General features: G+C 42.1%; 1 protein-coding gene across 2 annotated transcripts in view; it reads right to left on the bottom strand.

Annotated features, from left to right (window-relative positions):
* IPCEF1 (interaction protein for cytohesin exchange factors 1) overlaps positions 1 to 25,330 on the bottom strand; it is a 206,319-nt gene that overhangs the window by 138,983 nt on the left and 42,006 nt on the right. The gene's annotated exons all lie outside the window — the stretch shown is intronic.

Here is a 25,330-nt window from a genome sequence, read left to right as displayed (position 1 = left end):
AACTTTGCTCAAGTTCAACCCACTTCAGGTGTAATCTAACTCTTTATAATACATCCTAAGAAGCAATTTCTCTGCTTAAAAACAAAAACTGGGCCGAATCTTTTTTATTGTATCATGTAAAATCAAACTATGTAACCACTTGAAAATAAATAGAAGTAGATAAAAGTAAAGAAATCTCACAAAAACACCAATGATAAAAGTACTGGAGGCTGGATGCAGTAGGTTACGCCTGTAATCCCAGCACTTTGGGAGGTCAAGGCTGGGGGATTGTTTGACCTCAATGAGACAGCCAAGTATAAAGGGGTTCCCCGAGAACCTTCGACTGGCCTTTGCACAGGGAGGCGTGGGCACTGGGATGGAGCCACAGAATTTCACACCATTTGCAGAGGGGAGGATTCCGGGGAGGTAAGTGGGAATTCAACCTGTGAGGCAGGAAGCCTACCAGCAGAACTCTTGCTTTGCTGAGAGTCCCTGTTTCCCTTTTTATTTCCTTTTTGCCCAATAAACCCTGCCCTTCTCACCCTTCAAAGTGCCTGCGAGCCTAATCTTTCATGGTTGTGTGACAAGAACTCGGCTCTTAGCTGAACTAAAGAGAAAGTCCTTCACCACCAGGAGTTCAAGATAACCCTGGGCAACAGAGTAAGACCCCACCTCTTTTAAAAAATAAAATATAAAAATTATTTTTTAAAGAAAGTACTTGGCTGGGCATGATGACTCACGCCTGTAATCCCAGCACTTTGGGAAGCCGAGGCAGGCAGATCATGAGGTCAGGAGATCGAGACCTGCCTGGCTAACATGGTGAAACCCTGTCTCTAGTAAAAATACAAAAAATTGGCCAGGTGTGGTGGTGGGCACCTGTAGTTCCAGCTACTCGGGAGGCTGAGGCAGGAGAATGGTGTGAACTTGGGAGGTGGAGATTGCAGTGAGCTGAGATTGCACCACTGCACTCCAGCCTGGGAGACAGAGCGAGACTCCACCTCAAAAAAAAAAAAAAGTACTAATAGCCAACATTTGTTAAGCTCTGATTATTTAATTTGTACAGTCATGTGCTAGATGCTGCTCATGCATTAAATATTTCATTTTCACAGTAACCCTGTGAAGGTGGTGCTGTTTTTACAAATGAAGACCACTGCCCTGGCATCTGCCACTCTGGCTGCTGTTGACTGCTCTGTTGGCAGCTGCCACTCCATTGCTCATGGGTGGCTGCTGTGCTGCCCCCAACCTCTTCTGGACACCCCCATCTCACCACAGCCACCCACCAACACACACACACCTCTTTCTGCTCATTATTTTGACGAGGACTTTCCATAGTGGCACACACTTTGCTGTGGGCATTGTTGGCACACACTTTGCTGTGGGCATTGCTCGGGGAACAGAGAGCACAGGGGGTCTAGGTCAGCAACGCCTGCACAAGGATCTGCTGCCTCTTCCCACACTGCTAGACTTCTTGGCTTATCTTGGTTTTTGCAGCCCCATGGCTCTCCCTCCAGTCCAGCCTTTTGTGAGTCTCAGTCCATTGGCTAAGTCTGTACATGTCTAAACCAAAACGGCAGAGAAGTTGAGCCTCTCTTCCCCAGAGCTTTGGGACTCTTGCAATACTCCTGGTCATGCCTGTGTCCTGAACTGTCTGGAGCTCTCTGACAGCCAGGAGGTGGCTGCCTGTCACACACATGTGCACACACACACACACACACATACTCTTAGCAGTTGGTTGGTCGCCACCTAATGTAGCAGGTCATGTTAGCACACTGTCTTCCCTGACTATCGGGGGAACCCATCCCCAATATTTCAACATAGGTTCTTTCTATTTTGGGAGTAGGTCACCACATGCTTCAAGGGGCAAATGGCAGAGCAAAGATCACATGCTTCTGCGGAAACAGGGCAAGGGCAAAATCAGAAACTCCTGATAAGGGTCTGTGTTCAGCAGTGCATGTATTGTCTTGATAAACATCTTAACAGAAAACAGGGTTCAAGAGCAGAGAACCAGTCTGACCAAAAATTTACCAGGCTGGAGTTTCCCAATCCTAGTAAGCCTGAGGGTACAGCAGGAGATCAGGGCATATCTCAGTGCTTATCTCAACCACATAGGACAGACATCCCCAGAGCAGCCATTTATAGACCTCCCCCAGGAATGCAATTCTCTTCCCAGAGTATTAATATCAATATTCCTTGCTAGGAAAAGAAATTAGCAATATCTTCCCTACTTGCACATCCGTTTATAGGCTCTCTGCAAGAAGAAAACTATGGCTCTTTTTGCCTGACCCTACAGGCAGTCAGACCTTATGGTTGTCTTCCCTTGTTCTCTAAAATCACTGTTTTTCTGTTCTTTTTCAAGGTGCACTGATTTCATATTGTTCAAACACACATTTTACAATCAATTTGTACAGTTAACACAATCATTACAGTGATCCTAAGGTGACGTACATCCTCAGCTTACAAAGATAACAGGATTAAGAGATTAAAATAAAGACAGGTGTAAGAAATTATGAAACTATTATTTGGGAACTGATAAATGTCCGTGAAATCTTCACAATTTATGTTCCTCTGCCGCGGCTCCAGCCGGTCCCTCCGTTCGGGGGTCCCTGACTTCCCACAACACCTGACACTGTTCAAAATATTAGTCCCAAATTATTAGCTATATGAAGGACCTGACAGCTACTACTCTCAAACATCTCAGTGTTCTGAGTCTAAATATGCTGTGGACTCTGCGCATACATTTCATGAGGATAAAGGAAGCACAGGGAGATAGGGAAGAAAGGGAACAAGACAGAAATGAAGGAAAAGGAGCCCTTTGGGGCAAGCAGGTTCCAAGGTGTGCTCTTGTCAGGTTTTGACCACCCAGAGGGCACCAAGAGGACAGAAACACCACAGGCAGGGGAAGAGCTGCTATAAGAAGAGGGTGTAAAGACGACAAGGGAGTGTGAAACACAAAAGTCACTTCTCGGATCCACCGTTGCCTTCTCTGCTTCTCCCAGAGGCCAGCACCACATCTTTTCACCTGTTTATCCCACCCTCAACTCCACTGCACACCCTAGAAACTACCGGGCTAGAGATTCATTTGTGGCAACTACCAACACCCAGGCAAAACTCTGTCTGTGTCTCTCTTTGACCAAAATGTATGTACCACCTAAAATGTTGTTAAAATGAATTATCAGCCAGGCGTGGTGGTTCGTGCCTGTAATCTCAGTGCTTTGGGAGGCCAAGGCAGGCAGATTGTGAGGTCAGGAGATTGAGACCATCCTGGCTAACATGGTGAAACCCCATCTCTACTAAAAATACAAAAAATTAGCCAGGCGTGGTGGTGGGCACCTGTAGTCCCAGCTACTCGGGAGGCTGAGGCATGAGAATGGCGTGAATCCAGGAGGCGGAGCTTGCAATGAGCAGAGATCGTGCTACTGCACTCCAGCCTGGGCGACAGAGAGAGACTCCATCTCAAAAAAAAAAAAGAAAGAAAGAAAAGAATATCATCCCCAATGGCTTTGGATAAAAACAGCGAAAGAACATTAAAGTGAGAAAGGCTGACAGGGCCCCAGCCACAGTGGAAGTCAGGAGGATTGGATGCAGAAAGGTTGGATGCAGATCCTGAATGTGTGATATACAATGACACTGATCTCTCTGCTTCCCTACTGGTCCAAAGTCATTACATTTCTTTTTTTCTTTTCTTTTCTCTCTCTCTCTCTTTTTTTTGTTTTGTTTTGTTTTGTTTTGTTTTGTTTTTGTTTTTATGAGACAGAGTCTAGCTCTTTCACCCAGGCTGGAGTGCAGTGGCTGGATCTCGGCTCACTGCAAGCTCCGCCTCCTGGGTTTACGTGATTCTCTTGCCTCAGCCTCCCGAGTAGCTGGGACTACAGGCGCCCGCCACCTCACCCAGCTAGTTTTTTGTATTTTTTAGTAGAGACGGGGTTTCACCGTGTTAGCCAGGATGGTCTCGATCTCCTGACCTCGTGATCCACCCGTCTCGGCCTCCAAAAGTTCTGGGATTTCAGGCTTGAGCCACCGCGCCTGGCCTCTTTTTTTTTTTTTAATAGGGTCTCACTCTGTCACCCAGCCTGGCATGATCATGGCTCGCTACAGTCGCAACCTTCCTGGGCTCAGGAGATCCTCCTGCCTCAGCCTCCTGAGTAGCTGGGACTACAGACACACACCACCCCACCTAGCTAATGTTTGTATCTTTTGTAGAGATGGGGTTTCACCATGTTGCCTAGACTGGTCTTGCACTCCTGGGCTCATGCAGTTCACCCACCTCAGCCTCCCAAAGTGCTGGGATTACAGATGTGAGCCACCGTGCCCAGCCGAAAGTCATTACCGTTCTAGGTATTTGGTCCTTCTGGCGTGTAAGCAGGTTCCTGACTCAGCAGCCCTACTGTGAGCATATTTTAAATCCCAGGTTGACGTGCAGGTCTGGCAATGCTATTGGGCAGCTTACATTCAGGGCTCACGGTCACCATGTCCTCACTCTGATTTTGGCTCTGCCAATAACTACAGCATCTATTCCACTTTTTAGAAAACTATGTTGTTTTGACATTTACAAATACATATTTGCATTGTTGTAGGCTTAAAAATGCAAACGAAGAAGTTAATAGAGGAAAACAAAAATCACCATCATCCCCAGGTCCACAGGTACCCACTGTGAACTCATTGTGTATTTCCTGTCCACTTTCTTCTTTTCAATTTGAAAATTTGTAACATAACAAGGGTCATTCTGTACATACAGTTTTGTGTCTGCAAGGCCTAGTCTTAGAACTCTGCATGGACGGGGATAACAGCTAATATTTTGGCTGCTTGAGAAGTCACATTTAGATCCTTTCATCACAGTAGAGGCCCTGACATTCCACTAACTTTATCAGGCATGGATGAGATTTTGGACAGCACTCTAATGAGCCGCAGTGCTCTGAAGAGCCTTCTTTTCTTATCTCAGCTGTTGAGCGTGAGGTGCTGGGGTGCAGAATAACGTGAGAGTCCACATGAACATTTTCAGTGTTTGAAAACCAGCATATAATGCACAGAAGCGCTTCTAAGAACAAGGCCAGGAACACTTTTGAGGCTCAATGGGTAGGGTTATCCAAAATATTTTATTTCATCGTTTAGCATTTCTACGTTCTTTTAAATAAAAGCTACATAAATGGCAGAATGCAAAGATTGTTTCGACTAAAAATTCACTGTTAGTTATTTAAAAAAATGTCAGATTCAGGATCTTCTGGCTCGATTTCAGAGAACTATAAAAACTTTTTCTAAGAAAACCTTTTGAGAACACGTTACAAAATATATTGTAATAAGCTTTCAAATACACACCACTTTGATTTAACAATTTCCCAAGTGGTCTCCAAAATATCTTTGCAGAGTTGGTTCCTAGAAAACCTCTTAATCATAATTTAAACTAAATTTAAGTCAGCAGTTTCACTTTGACTTTGCAAACATTTCATGAGTTATTATAGTCAATTATATAATCTCGAATCAAGAGGGCATTGTTATTTGTTCACTGAAAAAACAGACTGTGCCCTGCTAATTCAACTGAAAAATGACTCAAACCCAAAGAAAGCAAAGAGAATGGAGAGCAATCCTCCTTTAAAGAGAGAAGAATGGTTAAGAGTCTCTTCTTTCAACAGAGAATGAGTAACTCTTATACAGGTCACCAACATTATGGGCTGGGTGCAGTGGCTCACGCCTGTCATCCTAGCACTTTGGGAGGCTGAGGCGGATGGAACAACTGAGGTCAGGAATTTGAGACCAGCCTGATCAACACGGTGAAACCCTGTCTCTACTAAAATACAAAATTAACCAGGCATGGTGGCACATGCCTGTAATCCCAACTACTTGGGAAGCTGAGGCAGAAGAATTGCTTGAACCCAGGAGGCAGAGGTTGCAGTGAGCTGAGATAGCCCCGTTGCACTCCAGCCTGGGCAACAAGAGTGAAACTCCATGGCAAAAAAAAATAAAATAAAGATTACCAATATTAGCATTGTGCACATGCATACAAACATAATCTAAGGAAGAAGGATGTCAATGTTCCTCTTTATCCCAGGATGTCAACCCAAAGAGTTTAGGAAATACTGCTATTTCTTTCACAAATCAGTTGTGAATCATTCATGCCTTAAAATCCTGTTGTCAGTGGTTAGCATCCTAAAGCCCCTCTCAGTCTTCCCATGAGTGCTTTATTTATTTATTTATTTACTTACTTATTTATTTTTGAGATGGAGTCTCGCTCTGTCGTCCAGGCTGGAGTACAGTGGCGCGATCGCGGCTCACTGCAAGCTCCGCCTCCTGGTTTCACACCATTCTCCTGCCTCAGCCTCCCTAGTAGCTGGGACTACAGGCACCTGCCACCACACCCAGCTAATTTTTTGTATTTTTAGTAGAGACAGGGTTTCACCGTGTTAGCCAAGATGGTCTTGATCTCCTGACCTCGTGATCCGCCCGCCTCGGCCTCCCAAAGTGCTGGGATTACAGGCGTGAGCCACCGCACCTGGCCCCATGAGTGCTTTATTAAGCTGGAAAAAAGCTACTCCATGCCCAGTAATAAGCAAGGCTCTGTGCAGGTGGGAGAAGAGACCAGGGGACAATTGCTGAGAGCCTAGGGGAAGTGGGCGGGTCCACACTTAGCAGTTTCACTTGGGCTGCAGGGCATACTTTCATTCAAAGAAAGGGGTCTATCATGGAATCAATCCAAATGCCCACCAATAACAGACTGGATAAAGGAAATGTGGCACAGATATATCATGGAACACTACGCAGTCATAAAAAAGGAATGAGATCATCTCTGCAGAGACATGGATGAAGCTGGAAACCACTATCCTCAGCAAACACTGTATGCTCTCACTTATAAGTGGGAGCTGAATGATGAGAACACATGGACACATGAAGACGCACAACACACACTGACTGGGGCTTCTAGGGAAGATGGGAGTAGTGAAAACATCGGGAAAAACAGCTAATGCGTGCTGGGCTTAATACCTAGCTGATGGGCTGATAGGTGCAGCAAACCACCATGGCACACGTTTACCTATGTAACAAACCTGCACATCCTGCACATGTATCCTGGAACTTAAAATGACATAAAATAAAAACTTAAGATGGATTGATGGATGGACAGAGCGATGGATAAAAGGACGGATAAGCAATAAAGCAAATACCTTAAAATGTTTTAAAAAGAAAATAAAAAAGAAAGTAGTCTATGACTTTAAAAAAATACTTGGAAAACTGGGAATTTATCCTCTTCAATTTTGCAAAAATTTAGCAATTCCGTGCCCAAATTATGTATAAAATTCATCAGCTGGCATATTACTTTAAAAATGAAACCCCAAAGTGAATGAAGACTTCACCTCCCCACTCGTTTTCCAAGCCCCAGGCATGGAGGAAGCATTTCTCCCATGACTGGGAACGGTGTTTTGTCTTCCCTCCCAAAAGGAAAGAAAAATTACTTTATATCTTCAATAAATCTGAAATGCAGGCAGACCTCTTTGTGGGTAAAGTCCAAAGTAGATGCAATTTTAGGTTAAACATAGAGTGTTATTACTTATTCTGATTCTTCAACTGAGCCTCTGAAAATATTTGTTTTCTATTTGTTTAAATGTAGGTATTGAGAGACGTGGCTTCTTTTTTTCTTTCTTTCTTAAACAAATGATCAGATGCGGTGGCTCATGCCTGTAATCCCAACATTACGGGAAGCCGAGGCAGAAGGATCACTTCAGGCCAGGAGTTCCAGAACTGCCTGGGCAACATATGAAGACGCACATCTCTAAAGAAAAATGAAGAATTAGCCGGGCATGGTAGCATGCACTGTAGTACTTAGCTACTTGACAGGCTGAGGTGGGAGGATCCCTTGAGTATGGGAGTTTAAGGATGCACTGAACTATGGTGACAACAGTGCACTCCAGCCTGGGTGACACAGTAAGACTCTGTGTCTAAAAACAAACAAACAAAAAAACACTAACAACATCAATAACAAAAAAAAAAAGCAAAGTAGATTATTCCTCCTCACCCCAAAAAAAATACAAAGTCCAACACATAAACATCATATTCCCTATGGGCTTTGAAGAAGCAGACATTTTATGCCCCTTAGCAAATTACTCTTGGATAAAATTGACAGCACTCTACTGCCTTAGGTAAGTAAATAAAGATTCTTATATTTGAAAACAATAGTTCTTATGGTTATGAACTAGGAGTGGCTTTAATGGAAAAGTTGCCCTGTTACTTGATCACTGAGAAAGAAAAGCTACAGCAGACCAGCTCTTCTAAACCCAAGGTAATTACTTTTGTTACACTTAGCTCCACATTTAAGTGGCTTATAATCAATAAATCTATAAAACAAGTTAACTCGGCCACTTACTAAAGCATATTTTGCAGTCAATTATGTTGGCACATACACCAAAAAGTTATATTAATTACACTTAAAATATTACATATAGGCTGTATTTAAATTTTAGAGTTGAAATTAACATGTAGATATACCTGTTTAGATTTTCCAGGTTAAAATCATTGTTGTCATAGTCTCTGGTCTTCATGTGTGTCCCTGATCCCTCACATTATAGTTTGGACTCAGCTGGGATACGAGGAAGGAATGATGAGGGAAGGGACCAGCATTCTTATGTGGGTCTTCATCTCCTGGGGCCATGGTAGGATCTAGAGATTTGTGATGTTCCCAAACGGGCATGAGACTCTTGGGCACAAGGGTTGAGGCTATCTGGTCCAGGCACCCCTTAAACCTTGAAATATTAGCATGGTGTTTTGTTAAATGTGTCTGTGGGTGTACCGTTCTCCAAGCTACGAAAGTACTTGTTTAATCTACAGCATACAACAGGCTGCATTCCTATTTAATGCTGGGAACACTTAAATCCAACTGGCTGACTCTCAATCCATGTCAAAGGCTCAGTTACAATAGACAGCATTTATATAATATTCTTAAAGGCACATCTGTTACTCTGTATCCCAGAGTTATTTATTGAGTCCTGGGACTTCGGGAGACCATGATTGCTGAAATTGTGGGCGTAACTTAATGTGATATGTGCATTTACAGCTTTCATCATAGTCTCAAATTGGACCAGGACATATAAAAAGTAAGAATCACGAATCTACATTTTAAGATGAAGTATCTCAAAGGAGGTAGTACTAACAAGTACAAATAAATAATACCTCATACTCTCAAAAGGTTAAAAAATATATATTAAGTATTTTTAAATCTACTCCTATATTAAGCTGGGCCAGCACAAATGTGTGTCATTGATTTCCACTGAGAAATTATAAGAGATAGTTCAATGAAACAGAAAGTTGTTTTGTTTTGTTTTGCTTTGAGAGGGAGTCTCGGTCTGTCACCCAGACTGCAGTAACTGCAACCTCCCCCTACCCACCCCTATTCAAGTGATTCTCGTGTCTCAGCCTCCCAAGTACCTGGCATTACAGGCGCGTGCCACCACACCTGGGTAATTTTGGTATGTTTAGTAGAGATGGGGTTTTGCCGTGTTGGCCAGGCTGGTTTCAAACTCCTGACCTCAAGTGAACCGCCCACCTCGACTTCCCAAAGTGTTAGGATTACAGGTGTGAGCCACTGCGCCCGGCCAAAACTTCTATTTCTTAAGTTTGCATTTGCAACATCTGAAAAGGCATTCAACAGCTTTATGAAACTTTGGGTCAACATTTTTATCACTGAGAGAGAAAAAACAGATTATTCAGCATATAAAATGTCTATTAAGAAGCAGTGCATCTGATTCAATCATTTGAAGATTCATTTTATACAATGCAAATTATCCAAGTCCCTTCCTTTTATTTATTCTTCCTTGTATGTCAGGCTTCTTTTGTATTTTTATCGGACACTTTGACACTTCTAACACAATTGGAATAGGACAAAAATAAGGAAGTAAAACAAAAGGCTGTCAACACAATTACTTAGTACACATTTAAATATCCTTTTTAGTTACAGTTATGAGAGGGCCTGGTACAAGGAATGTGTGTGTTTGTGTGGATGTTTTGGGGGCGAGGGAGATAGTGTACATGTGGTGAAACCACCCCAAGAAGGACATGGGGTAAAGGCCTTTGTCCCTAGTTTCCAAGATTGGATGGCCTAAGATGAGGAGAGGGAGTATGAACCCACTGGGGGCCGGGCGAGGTGCCTCACACCTGTAATCCCAGCATTTTGGGAGGCCGAGATAGGAGGATCACTTGATGCCAGGAGTTTGAGACCAGCCTGGGCAACATAGTGAGACCCTCATCTCTACAAAAATAAAAAATTAGCCAGACATGGCAGCATATGCCTGCAGTCCTAGTTACTCGGGAGGCTAAGGTGGGAAGATTGCTTGAGCCCAGGAGTTCAAGCCTGCACTGAGCTACAATCAAACCACCACACTCCAGCCAGGGTGACAGTGCAAGCTTCTGTCTCAAAAACAAAACAAAACGAAACAAAAAACCCAATTGGAAGATTTCCTCTAACTACCACTACTCCCCACTGCAGTGACATTGGGAGTGAGGAGTGAGGACATTAACTGGGTAAATTCACAGGAATTATGTCATTTAATCCTCACAAAAACCCTGGGTCCTAAACTGTACAATATTCACTTTACAGATGAAAAAGCTGAGACTTGGAGCGAATGTTAGTTTCCTCAATGTCCCACAGCTATTAGGAGGCACGGTTGATTCCTGGCATGGTGAAGTTTTCCTCTCTCTTCCTCAGACCAACAGGGGTATCTTATCCCTGGGTCATCTGCCCCAATTCCAGTGAAAGCTATGATTGGAAATTAAAGTTCATAGTTGAATGATACTATACCAGATTATCTAAGATCCTCTGAGTATGCATCGCTTTGCATAACTAAAAATTTTCCGAGATGGCCGAGTTCCTATTCATTTAGGCAATGACACATTTTCATGTTACTTATTTTGAATAAGTGAATGTCCTACAAATGTACTAGATATCTCCTGCCTACCCAGAAAAGTAGCCTGAAATTAGTTTAATTTTATACTGATGACTCTGGGTCGATGGTAAAAACCCCCACTTTCTTCCATGGATGTCTTACAAGGGCAATCCCACCCACTGAGGGTCTCTCACCATAATCTGAATTAACACTAAGATCTTTGCATTCTTCCAACTGCTTTTCCAGTTTTTTTGTTTTTTCTTTTGTCTTAATTATTTCCTGTCAGACATCACTTCTATTTTCAGTAATACTGATGGAGAGTTTCTTTTATCCTCCTCTAGATTAGAAAATCGAAGAAGAATTAATAAATAGATTCTAACTGAGGGCTTGAAGGCATTTGGAATGGAATAAACAGCATGGTGCCTGAGACTCACCGTTTGTTGGTTTTGACATCTACTTGAGCACTCATGGAGTTTTGCTGATTTGCTGATTCCTTGTGGTGTGCTGGATGTGTGAGCTTATAGATAGACAACTTCCAAATAAATGAGATTCAACTACACTTCATTTTCTGTGGAAATCATCCAGAGAGTTCTCAATGCTCACATTTGTAGATCTATATACCAATGCAAAGAAATGTTTATTCCAGTCTTTATCTGACAGCTACCTTCTGTTATTGACTTAAATCTCCTGAATCCAGTAACAGAAACATTTATAGACCTTGACTCCACAAACCACTAGGTTCTGCTGTCAGAAATCTCTGAGTCATGCTCACTTTCAGAGGCAGCAAAACCAAATTTGCCCACTTCCTCTTTCTTGTGTGCTTTATTTGTCTCATTTAGTTGTAACCACATGATATGATGGGAGGAGTCTGGACACGTATGGAAATCCTGCTTCTGTCTTCCCACTAGCTGTAGGACTTTGGATAAACTATTATTCTTTCCAAGTCCCAGCTTTTTCTTTTCTTTTTTTTAGTCGGCGGGGAGGGGGTCTTGCTGTGTCTCCCAGGATGGAGTGCAGTGGCATGAGCTCAGCTCACTTTAGCCTCAACATCCCAGGCTCGACTGATCCTCTCGCCTCAGCCTCCCGAGTAGCTGAGACTATAGGCATATGCCACCACGCCTGGCTAATTTTTATTTTTTTTTGTGGAGACAGGATTTCACCATGTTGTCCAGGCTGGTCTTGAACTCCTGAGCTTGAGCGATCCACCAGCCTCGGCCTCCCAAAGTGCTGGGATTATAGGCGTGGGCCACCGTGCCCAGCCCAAGTCTCAGATTTTTCATCTGAAAAGTGACTATAACTTAGGACCCAGGGTGCTTGTATGGATTAAGTGACATAATTTTCATGAATTTACCCAGTTGTCATCAGGCACTTAAGTAGATGCTTAATAATTACTTATTTCCTATCCTTTCCCACCTTCCTTTATTTTGTTTGACTCTGCAACACCCACATACATGGATCACAATAACTAGTTACCATCTTTAGTGAGGCAATGTTGACCAGCAATTCAACAGCTTTAGTAAATCTTCCTAAGTTCCCATCAAATTTTGAAATGCAACTATACGATAGCACTTTCCTTTCTTTCTTTTTTTTTTTTTTTTTTTTTTTTTTTTGACAGAGTGTCGCTCTGTCACCCAGGCTGGAGTGCAATAGCACGATCTCAGCTCACTGCAACCTCCACCTCCCGGATTCAAGCTATTCTCTTGCCTCAGCTTCCTGAATAGCGGGGATTACAGGTGTGTACCACCACGTCCGGCTAATTTTTATATTTTTAGAAGAGACAGGGTTTCACTATGTTGGCCAGGCTGGTCTCAAACTCCAGCCTGACCTTGTGATCCGCCTACCTCGGCCTCCCAAAGTGCTGGGATTACAGGCGTGAGCCACTGTGCCCGGCCTATGATAGCACTTTTCGCTTTGTCGTTTGATTACTAGTGTACATAGCCGTCAGCTCTCAGAACACGAGGGAGTTGTTTTCTGCAAAACCTCTCCAATTTTAATGACATAATATAGGAAGTGGAGAGACAAGAATGACTCATTCGCCCTTCTTCTTTTCTATCATTTGTTTTGAAGAGAACTAAACACAAAAAGAACATGATTCTCATACATTCTTCTGTAGCAACTATTGCCCTACTCTAAAATGTACTCCTGGCCAGGCACAGTGGTTCATGCCTCTAATTCCAGCACTTTGAGAGGCCAGGGCAGGAGGATCGCTTGAGCCCAGAAGTTTGAGACTAGCCTGGGAAACAAAGTGAGACCCCTCTCTGCAAAAAATTTAAAAATTAACGGGGCATGTTGGTGTACCTGTGGCCCTAATTACATGTGAGGCTGAGTCAGGATGATTGCTTGAGCCCAGGAGGTCAGGGCTTCAGTGAGCCATGATTGTGCCACTGCACTCCAGCCTGAGCAACAGAGCAAGATGTTGTCTCAAATAAAAAAGTAAAATAAAATGCACTCCTTAACCAGGCAAGGTGTAATGTATCTGTGGTCCCAGCTACTCAGGAGGCTGAGGCAGGAGGATCTGGGCCCAGGAGTTCAAGAGGAGCCCGGTGCAACATAAGGAGATCCCACTTTTGTAAAAAAAATTAAAATTTAGCCTGGTGTCGTGGGGCACACCTGTAGTCCCAGCTACTTGGAAGACCGAGGTGGAAGGATCACTTAAGCCCATAAGTTTGAGGCTGCAGTGAGCCACGATTTTGCCACTGCACTCCATTCTGGGTGACAGAGCAAGACCCTGTCCCAAAAAAACATTTTTTAATTAAAAATAATAAACAAATAAAATACACTTAAAATACATCAATAAGCAGCTTTAGAACAAGGTAGAACAAAAGTCTGCTCTTCCTAAAAGAGTATCGTGTTCGTGCCAATTTTTTCAGACTTTACTTATGTTGAGAATACTTCCTGAAATCACTCTCGTTCTCAATTTCGTGTGATGCACTTTAATAGACAGATAAGCTTAGCATGAATTATTACAGGAGGGGTTGGCATCTCATTCATCTCTGTGTTCCCAACTCATAGCCCATTACCTAGGACACTAGTAAACATTTAATAAATGAATAAAAGAAGAAATCACCATTTATATATTCTGAATGAAAGTTTGCTTGTATTAGTCGGTTCTGGATCTGATATAGTAAGTACTTGGATCAGAAGCAAGATCCTCTTGCTTTTTATGACCAATATGACCAAATCCATAGACAGTCAGTTACCTATTGAAGGCTCTCTGCTGACCTAATAACACCACACTCGGCTCACACTTGGGAAATTTCCTGCCTGTATCTCCAGTTTGGAAAAAGAAAAAAAAAAAATCGTCATCTGCATTTCTAGATCAAGTCAACCTGATTTTAAAGCACAAGAAAAGGCTGGGCACGGTGGCACACGCCTGTAATCCCAACACTTTGGGAGACCAAGGTGGGTGGATCACCTGAGGTCAGAAGTTTGAGACCACCCTGACCAACATGGAGAAACCCTGTCTCTACTAATATGAAAATTAGCTGGGTGTGGTGGTGGGCGCCTGTAATCCCAGCTACTCGAGAGGCTGAGGCAGGAGAATCGCTTGAACCCAGGAGGCAGAGGTTACAGTGAGCTGAGATTGCGCCATTGCACTCCAGCCTGGGCGATAAGAGCAAAACTCCATCTCAAAAAAAAAAAAGAAAGAAAAAGAAAGAAAGAAAGAAAAGAAAATAGAATACGTGAGAAGGCTCGTGCCTCCTTGCTGTTACTCGGCCCCCTCCATCTCAGAGTTTACCTAGTCAGGTGTCTGTCTTTGGACAAAAAAACAGCAGGAGGTCAATAGGTTGGTGCATGTCACCTCCTTTTCAGTGATTTGAACTCCCTTTCTCCTTCCCCTGCTGTTCCCACCCCATCAGTAATTCTATATGCATTCCTCTCTGTGCATTTGTCCATTTCCACAGCAATCTTTCAGGCCCTCCTATGTTCATACTTCTGCCTGTATCTCTGTCTTCTGCCGCCTGCTGTACCTATCTATCCCACATACACAATCATACACTACCAGAACAATCTTTCACAAAAATCACATCTCACTGGTTTAAAAACAAAAATCACTAATAGTTCTCCATCCTGGGCTTTCCTTTTCAACCACTGAAACTAACCCCAGTGTGATGGTTAATATTAAGTGTCAACTGGATTGGATTGAAGGATGCAAAGTATTGTTCTTGGGTGTGACTGTGAGGGAGATTAACTTTGAGTCAGTGGACTGGGAGAGGCAAACCCACCTTCAATACAGGTGGGCACCATCCAATCAGCTGCCAGTGCAGCTGGAATAAAGCAGGCAGAAGAAGGTGGGAGAAACTGACTTGCTGAGGTTTCTGGCCTCCATCTTTCTCCCATGCTGGATGCTTCCAGCCCTCAAACATCAGCCTCCAAGTTCTTCAGCTTTTGGACCTTTGGACTTACACCAGTGGTTTATCAAGGGCTCCTGAGCCTTTGGCCACCGTCTAAAGGCTGCATTGTCGGTTTCCCTACTTTTGAGGTTTGGGGACTCTGACTGGCTTCCTTGCTCCTCAACTTGTAGATGGCCTATTGTGGGACTTCACCTTGTGATCGTGTGAGTCAATTCTCCTTAAAAAACTCCCTTTCATGTAGACATATATCCTATTAGCTCTGTCTTCTAGAGAACCCTAATACACCCAGCTTCCTTCTCCCTGCCTGCCCACCCCTGCCATCTAACTCTGGAAGTCACCCCACATCACTTACATTAACCTCACTAGTGCTTTGCTTCTCATAATTTACTAGCATTTCAGCAGAGCTATCAAGAACCCTCTACCTTGTCTTCTCACTCAAGCTTGCTGCCTTTAATTCTTTAAAAATATAAACTTTCAGAGACAGAATGACCTTGAGTTAAAGAGTCTAACAGTGCAGCACAATCTTTTCATTTTTTTTTTTTAGTTTGAATTTTTTGCTGTATTTTGTTTTAACTTATTTTTATTGATTTATTTATTTTGTAGAGACAGGGTCTCTCTATGTTGCCCAGCTGGTCTCCAACTCCTGGGTCCAAGGCATCCTCCTGCCTCAGTCTCCCAAAGGGTTGAGATTACAGGCATGAGCCACTGTGCCTGGCCCATTAATAGTCAAGAAACTAAGACTCAGAGATGGCTCATGACACCACGCTGTCAGAAAGCTCTCAGGGTCAATGAACCCTAACTCTATGGGCCCCCTAGGAAAGAGCACACACAGCCAGGGCAGAGGACAGGGAGGATGGATACTGTGCAGTGCCTACCAGCAGCCAGGCTCTGTCCCAGTGCCTTCGCAGGTTTTTTGTGGTTCTCATGAGCCCAGTTTATGACTCCGAAACTCAAAAAGTTTAAGGAACTTGCTCAAAGTCAGACATCTAGTCAATGCCCAGACTCAGTTCTCAGACTGAATCTCACTTTTTTTGTATATCTTACTTCCCTCAACCTGCAGCTGCTATACCATTCACATTTGTATTCATGCCCCTCTGTGCAGGTTGCTGGGTGTGAGTGGTTATACTAGTTTGCTAGGAAGCCATCACAAAATACCACAGACTGGGTGGCTTCCACAACAGACATTCATCCGCTCACAGTTCTGAGGCCAGAGTCAGATCAAGGCGCCTGCAGGTTTGGTTTTAGGGCCCGTACTAATGACCTCATTTTAACTTAATTACTTTTCTAAAGGCTCTGTCTATCTCCAAATACAGTCGGATATGGTTTGACTCTGTGTCCTCACCCAAATCTCATCTTGTCGCCCCTATAATTCCCATATGTTGTGGGAGGGACCCAGTGGGAGATGACTGAATCATGGAGACAGGTCTTTCCTGTACTGTTCTCGTGATAGTGAACGCGTCTCATGAGATCTGGTGATTTTAAAAATGGGGGTTTCTCTGCACAAGCTCTCTCTTTGCCTGCCGCCATCCATGTAAGACATGACTTGCTCCTCCTTGCCTTCTGCCATGGTCGTGAGGCTTCCCCAGCCATGTGGAACTGTGAGTTCTCCATTAAACCTCTTTCTTTTGTAAATTGCCCAGTCTCAGGTATGTTTTTATCAGCAGTATGAAAACGGACTAATACACAGTCACATTCTAATGTACTGGGGTTAGGACTCTAGCATATGAATGGCGGTGGGGGGTATGGAGAGATACAGTTTAAGCTTATAATGGTGGTCCAGAACTGTCTTCTACTTCTGTTCTCCTGAATCCCATACCCACCAAGTAGTCTCTTTCACCAAATTATAATGAAATTGCACAAATACTAGACAATTTATTTACATTCAGGCTTTTTTGCAAATCTGCATTTAATGTGAGAGAATCTAGATGTACATTCACCATCTTTATTGCTAACTATACCCTACTCTTTGCTTCAAACACTCATCAAAAACAAAGTGAGTAAAAATGAATGTGTACTCACAGCACTGAGTGCCTCCTCTGTGAGCTGGCACTTTCCATCTCTGCATCCTCACACCCGCCCACTGACAAATAGTCACAACCAGCAAGCAAACAGAAAACTTCCTAGGAGGCTCTCACCACTGAAAAGAAGAAAGGTAAGGGGTGTCTTGAATGTTGCCCCTTTAAATAAAAATGGTTCTCCAGCTGTCTCAGGAATTTTTAGGGGGAGAGGGATATAAACAGACAGTAGTAAATAGTGGAAAAAAACTAGAACAGGGTGAAAAGGGGCCAAAAGACATGATTAATTTACTTATGTCCTTTCTGTGATCTAAGCTGGAGTGCAGTGGCGCAATTATGGCTCACTGTAGCCTCAACCTCCTTCGCTCAAGCGATCCTCACACCCCAGCTTTCCAGGTAGCTGGGATTATAGGTGCATACCACCAAGCCCTACTAATTTTTGTGTTTTTTTGTAGAGATGTTTTGTATTTTTTCGCCATGTTGACCAGGTTAGTCTCCAACTCCTGAGCTCAGGTGATCTACCTGTCTCAGCCTCCCAAACTACTGTGATTACAGGCATGAGCCACCACACCTGGCCCTTTCTGAAATATTTTAATGAGGGCTCCACATTTAAAATTATACCATCTAATTTGTCTTTTTACAAAACTTACCCAGAAGCCAACCTTCTTTCCCAAAGCAATAGAGGTTTAACAGAGAACATAGTTTCTTTACATTAATATCAGACATCTTGAGAATTGACATCGTTCCTTCAGCAAAGCCTGTCTTTGCTGTTTCATTGAAATCAATGATATTGACTAATAAAACTAGCCATTACTTTGTGTGGCTTTTAGGGGAGTTTAACCTGAAACTGGGATAAAATTAATCAATTTGTGTTGAAGGACTGTAAAAGAATGACGAACACACAACCACTATTACAGTACAATAGGAGGTAACATGCATTTGTAATTTCTAGATTCTTCATAAAATAATACTTTAGAATGTTCTCTGTTGTCAAATTTTACAGGATGAGACTATTTTTCAATTTAAATTAGATATGATAAGGTGTGACATCTGCAACTTAGGAACATCTGCTAAAAATGGGTTGCAGTTCTCATTTTAAAAGTGTAAACATCTACATTTGCTTTTTGGTTCTTTTTAAAGGAACTTCTTGCAAATATGTTAAGTCACCTTAGATGAGGACAGTTTTGTAAAGAGACATGGGGAAGGTCAATGTTTGCTAAAATAAGTTGTCTCTTTTAAATAATGTGATTTCTAAAAAAGAAGAGAAACTCACTTTTACTAAGTATCATGTACTCACTCTCTCTAGCTCTCACAGATAACTTTCCCTGAGCTGTCTGAGTCAAACTACCCATTATATGGTCTCAGAACGCCAATAACCGCTCATTCGCAGCCTTTATCGGTATCACAAATTTGGATATATTTGTATGATTAAGATTAATATCTGTCCCCCCACTCCATGGTGGCAGGGCTCACCATCTAATCCCAGCACACTACCTGAAACGTAACAGGAGCTCACAACTTATGTTGAATGACACAACTTGTGTTGAATTGTATCTTTGGACAATTCCTCTCTACTTTCCTCTTCGATCCACAATCTTTGTGAAATCCTACCCACCTTAAAATAATATTCTTTCCACTAAAGCAATTTAGTCACCGTGCTTTTGTTGTTGTTGTTGTGTGTGTGTGTGTTTTTGTTTTGTTTTGTTTTTTGTGAGATGGAGTCTTGCTGTGTCACCTAGGCTGGAGTGCAATGGTGAGATCTTGGCTCACTGCAACCTTCACCTCCCTGGTTCAAGCAATTCTCCTGGATCAGTCTCCCAAGTTGCTGGGATTACAGGTGCCTGCCACCATGCCTGGCTAATTTTTGTATTTTTAGTAGACATGGGGTTTCACCATGTTGGCCAGGATAGTCTCAAACTCCTGAACTCAAGTGATCCGCCCACCTCAGCCTCCCAAAGTGCTAGGATCACAGGCGTGAGCCACCGTGCCCAGCCATCACTGTGCATTTTTAAACTTTCTCTTTAGTCAACCTTTGTAAAAAAAAGTCAGCTCCTACTGCTCCAATTTTTACCACACACTCAGCTCTTCAAGGCCTAATAATACAAGTGGAGCTCAACCTCAACTGAATCAAGATGCCTACCTCAAAACTGCCAGGCATTTCTCAGAAGCGGACGTATGATTGGCCAATAGATGTATTAAAAAATGCTGAACATCACTAACCACCAGGGAAATGCAAATTAAAACCCCAATGATATCACCTCATACCTGTTAGAATGGCTATTTTCTTTCTTTCTATTTTTTTGAAAACTAGAGGAAGGGGAGGAGGTCTAGGATGTTGGCAAGGAAGCAGAGAAAAGAGAATCCTTGCACACTGTTGGTGGGAATGTAAATTAGTACAGCTATTTTGGAAAATAGTATGGAGGTTCCACAAAAACTAAAAATAAAATTACCATATGATCTAGCAATCCCTATTCTGAGTATATAGCCAAAGAAATTGAAATTAGTATGTCAAAGAGATATCTGTACTCCCATGTTTATTTCAGCATTATTCACAATAGTTAAGATACAGAATCAGCCTGTGTGTTCAACAGATAAATGGATAAAGAAAATGTGGTATGTATATATATAATGGAATACTATACAGCCTTAAAAAAGAAGAAGAGTCTGTAATTTGCCACATGGATGGAATTGAAGGACATTATGCTAAATGAAATAAGCCAGGCACATAAATGCAAATACTATATGATCTCACTTATATGTGGAATCTAAAAAGTTAATCTCATAGAAAGAGAGAGTAGAAAGGGAGTTACTAGGGGTTGAGGATGGTGGGGGAAGGGATGGGGAAAGGGGAGATGGAGATCAAAGGGTACAGAGCTTTAGTTAGACTGGAGGAATAAGTGTTGGTGTTGTATTGCACTGCATGGTGAACACAGTTAATAATAATGTATTGTATATTTCAAAATTGATAAAAGAATTTATTTTTAAAGCCCTCACCCCAAACAAATGATGTTGGAAGGGAACAAATACACTAATTATCTTGATTGAATCTTTCTACAGTGTATACATAAATCAAAACAACACATTGTAACCCATAAATATGCACAATTACTATTTGTCAATTAAAAATAAATTAATAAAAAATAAGAAAGAAAAACTGCCAGGCATTTTCTTCTTACTGAGTTCAAGGAGCGCTTTTCAATCTCTCTCTTACTAACCTCCCTGCAGCACAGGATCCCATCCTAATACTCTTTTCCCTTGGCTTTCAATACTCCACTTCCTGCCAGTCTTCTTTCATCTCTTCTCAGGTTCCTTGCAAACCCTTGCCTCTTTTAATCCCTTAAATATCAGTGTTCCTTAGGATCTTATTCATGTTCTTTTTACATTCTCTTACTACCTTTTATTGAGTTATCACCAATGCTAATGGCAACCAAATCCATATTTCAAGCTAGACCTCTTGAGTTCCAGAGCTATACTTCCAATTGACCACTGGCCATCCCCCTCTCCATGAACCACAATTTCCTAAATATGTTTAAAAAAAAAAAGTGCTCATTATGTTTCCTCAAACACTTATTTTTAAATAACCTAATTGTTTTAATGGGCAAAGAATCAGAATAGACAGTTCCTAAAAGAAGAGAGACAAATGGCCAACAAGTGTATAAAAAATTTTTCAACATCGCTAATCATTACAAAAATACAAATTAAAACCGTAGTGAGGTATCACCTCACACCTGTTGTTAGAATGACTCTTTTCAAAAAAAAGATGAGTGATAACAAGTGTTGGTGAAGATGTGTAGAAAAGGGAATTCTTGTGTGTAGTCAGTCAATGAGAAGGAAAATTAGTACAGCCAATATGGAAAACAGTATGGAAGTTTCTCAGAAAATTAAAAATAGAACTACTATATAGGCAGCAATCTCTTTATCTTTTGGATAAATCCTGGATATCTATCCAAAAGAAATGAAATCAGTATATTAAAGAAATGTCTGTGCCCCACATTCATAGCAGCACTATTCACAATAGCCAAGATACAGAATCAGTCTTTGTCCATCAACAGATGAACAAATAAAAAAAATGTGATCTATATGCACAATAGAATACACTTAAAAATACTTTTAAAAGAAGACAATCCTGTTATTTGCAATAACACAGATGAACCTGGAGGACATTTTGTTACATGAAATAAGCCAGTCACTAAAAGATAACTACTGTATGATCTCATTTATATGTGGAACCTAAGAAAGTCAAACCGAGAGAAAGAGAGTATAATGGTGGTTGTCAGGGGCTGGTGTAGAGGGAAGGATTGGAGAGATGTTGGTCAAAGAATCAAAACTTTTTTTTTTTTTTTTGAGACCAAGTCTTGCTCTGTCGCCAGGCTGGAGTGCAGTGTCATGCTCTTGGCTCACTGTAACCTCAACCTCCCAGGTTCAAGTGATTCTTCTGCCTCAGCCTCCTGAGTAGCTGGAACTACAGGCGTGCACCACCACACCTGGCTAATTTTTCGTATTTTTAGTAGAGACGGGGTTTCACCATGTTGGCCAGGCTGGTCTCGAACTCCTGACCTCGTGATCCGCCCTTCTCAGCCTCCCAAAGTGCTGGGATTACAGGCGTGAGCCACCGCATCCAGCCAGAGTCAAAACTTTTATTTGGACAGGAGGAATAAGTTCAAGAGAGCTATCGTACAACACGGTGACCATAGTTAATAACAATGAAGTGTATACTTGAAAATTTCCAAGAGAGATTTTGAGTGTTCTCATGACCAAAAAAAAGTGTGTGAGGTAACACATATGTTAATGGGCTTGATTTCGCTATGCCACAATGTACACATATTTCAAAACACCATGTTGTAAACCATAAATATGTACAATTTGCATTTGTCAATTTAAGATGAATAAATAGGCCAGGCGCGGTGACTCAAGCCTGTAATCCCAGCACTTTGGGAGGCCGAGACGGTCGGATCACGAGGTCAGGAGATCGAGACCATCCTGGCTAACACGGTGAAACCCCGTCTCTACTAAAAAAATACAAAAAACTAGCCGGGCGAGGTGGCGGGCGCCTGTAGTCCCAGCTACTCGGGAGGCTGAGGCAGGAGAATGGCGTGAACCCGGGAGGCGGAGCTTGCAGTGAGCCGAGATCCGGCCACTGCACTCCAGCCTGGGCGACAGAGCGAGACTCCGTCTCAAAAAAAAAAAAAAAAAAAAAAAAAAAAAAAAAAAAAGATGAATAAATAAAAAAATTTTAGAACGTATTCTTGGGCAGGGCACAGTGGCTCACACCCAACGCTTTCGGAGGGTGAGATGGGAAGATCGCTTGAGCCCAGGAAGGGAAGGTTGCAGTGAGCCGAAATCACGCCACTGCACTCCTGGCTGGGTGACAGAGTGAGGCCGTGTCTCAAAAAAATAAAAAATCATGGCCAGGGCACAGTGGCTCATGCCTGTAATTCCAGAATTTTGGGAGACTGTGGTGGGCAGATCACCTGAGGTCAGGAGTTTGAGACCAGCCTGGCCAACATGGTGAAACCCTATCTCTACTAAAAATACCAAAATTATCCAAGCGTGGTGGTGGGTGCCTGTAATCTTAGCTACTCAGGAGGCTGAGGCAGGAGAATCACTTGAACTCGGGAAGCAGAGGTTGCAGTGAGCCGAAATCATGCCACTCCACTCCATCTTGGGTGAGAGAGCAAGACTCTGTCTCAAAAAAAAAAGAAAAAAAAAATTAATGTCATACAGATCTCTTAGAGAGTTTAAACGATAGATGGTATTTCAATTTAACACTGTAACAGAATGTTTAAAGAGACTACAAAAGTCTATCCTATTGGATATTGGAAACATTTTTCTTTACTATTTGTCTATACTAATGACTTCATTAAAGAATGATGTTTCAGTTAAGCCTAATCTCTTCAACTCAATCACTGTTCTAGTTATTATGGCTTTACTGTATTGTTATATATAGGCAGGTGAATTCCAAAATGGTGTAGAATTGTATGTATGCTTTTATATAAAAGAGACGTAAAACACAAGGTAGCCAAAAATTCATCTTCTGGTTTTTTTGTTTTTTTGGGTGTTTTTTTGGTCTGTTTTTTTGAGACAAGGTCTTGCTCTGTCACCCAGGCTGGAGTGCAGTGGCGTGATCGTCATTCACTGCAGCCTCAAACTCCAGGACTCAAGCAATCCTCCCTTCTCAGCCTCCCAAGTAGCTGAGACTACAGGTGTGTGCCACCACACCCAGCTAAGTTTTTTTAATTTCTTGTAGAGATGGGGTCCCGCTGTGTTGGCAGGGCTCGTCTCAAACTCCTGGTCTCAAGCAATCTTCCCACCTTGGTCCCTCAAAGTGCTGGGATTACAGGTGTGAGCCACCATGCCCAGACATCTTCTGGTTCTGTTTTTGCCTCCGCCATTTACCTTGGTGCTTTCTCTGGCATCAAAAAGGGAGTTAACCCAGGTCCTTGGCTAATAATCATAGTACTTACATTTTTGTACTTTTTATAGAGTGCTTTTAATCTGATTTCATTTTGATTACAAAAAACAAGTCTTTGGAGGATTATCAGTTCATCTTAGATAAGAAACTGAGAACAGGGTCAGGGGAAATGCCCAATATAAATGCCAATAGGAGAATCAAATTGGCCACTATGGCTCTGTGCCTAGTAATTCTTGCAAAAGAGGGCCAAGCATATTGGAAAGATTAATGACATAATCATTTGTATATAAGTTTGAGCCCATAACTAAAAATACAAAAAAATGCAAATATACCTATGTTTATATTACCAACAAAGATACTAAGAAAAAACTAGTGAAAATCAGATCTATCTACCTAGAAAACTTTGCTTTCTTCTTACTTTTTAAAACTTGCCCTTCCTCTTGTATTTCTCTTTCTACTTTAGTATCCCAAGAATTCATTTGCCTCATCTAACATTAAAGAAAAACTCAGAAAAGTATTAATTACTGTTTCTAATTGAATTCTCATATCTATTGATCATTTCCCCAGTTGATCTCAAGTTTTCACATGAAAAACACAACAGTCTAAATAGCTCTTAGTTTTGTAAAAGACAAAATTGAGATAAGATCAAAACCACAAAAGAACAAGTTTTTGAAAATTTTTTTTATCCCTAAAAATCTCAGAGATAAGTACGCATAGAAAAGGGTAAGACCTTTCCCTTCAGGGAGAGCCCCATCTACTTTGTAATGATGCCTTCACTAGTGTGATTACTTTTTTTTTTTTTTTTTGGAGACAGTGTCTTACTCTGTCGCCCCGGCTGGAGTGCAGTGGCACAATCTCAGCTCACCGCAACCTCCACCTCCCAGGTTCAAGGGAGTCTCCTGCCTCAGCCTCCCGAGTAGCTGAGATTACAGGCATGTGCTACCACGACCAGCTAATTTTTTTGTATTTTTAGTAGAGACAGGGTTTCACCATGTTGGCCGGGCTAATCTTGAACTCCTGACCTCAAATGATCCACCCGCCTTGGCGTCCCAAAGTGCTGGGATTAGAGGCATGAGCCACCACGCCTAGCCCACTAGTGTGATTACTTGATTAACATCTGTCTCTCCGTTAGACTAAAAGTCCTTGGAGAACATAGACAGTGAATATTTTTGCTCACCCTTGTACCCTAAGCACTTACTCATCTTGGTGCTCAGTAAATATTCGTAGGGCCAGAGCATTTCTATGAACATGACAGTTCTACAGGGAAAAACAGGGTCCATGAAAGTAAAGAGTGGGAGCCCTCAGAAACTGAACAGCTTTCTCTAATAACATCTGTTTTATTGACGTGAATAAACTGAGTTACAAGTAGCCCAGATCCCCAGTATGGAGTTCAGTGTTAAGATCCTTATTTTGAACACAGTTACAAGGCATAAGGCAAGAACTAGAGTCAGAGGCTCTAAGTCAATTTCCTTTGTGGCAAGGATCACAGATGGGAACGGGCCAGTATCCACCATTAATGACAACTAAGTCCCGGATTTTATCTTAGTCCTGTGGATCTACACCACGCTCGGGAGCTGATAATCCAGACACACTAGCACCCCTGTTTTTGGCCCTGAGATATCAATCTCCCATCTGTCTTCGAATAGGGAAAACAGAGTCAAATTTGAAGTTTTAAATATAAACATTAATGGGAAATTGATGAAAACCTAA

The sequence above is a fragment of the Chlorocebus sabaeus genome, chromosome 13 (genome assembly GCF_047675955.1).
Source record: "Chlorocebus sabaeus isolate Y175 chromosome 13, mChlSab1.0.hap1, whole genome shotgun sequence".
Taxonomy (NCBI): domain Eukaryota; kingdom Metazoa; phylum Chordata; class Mammalia; order Primates; family Cercopithecidae; genus Chlorocebus; species Chlorocebus sabaeus.
Note: the sequence above shows the minus strand (reverse complement) of the source record. Positions and strands in the feature narration are given on the sequence as shown.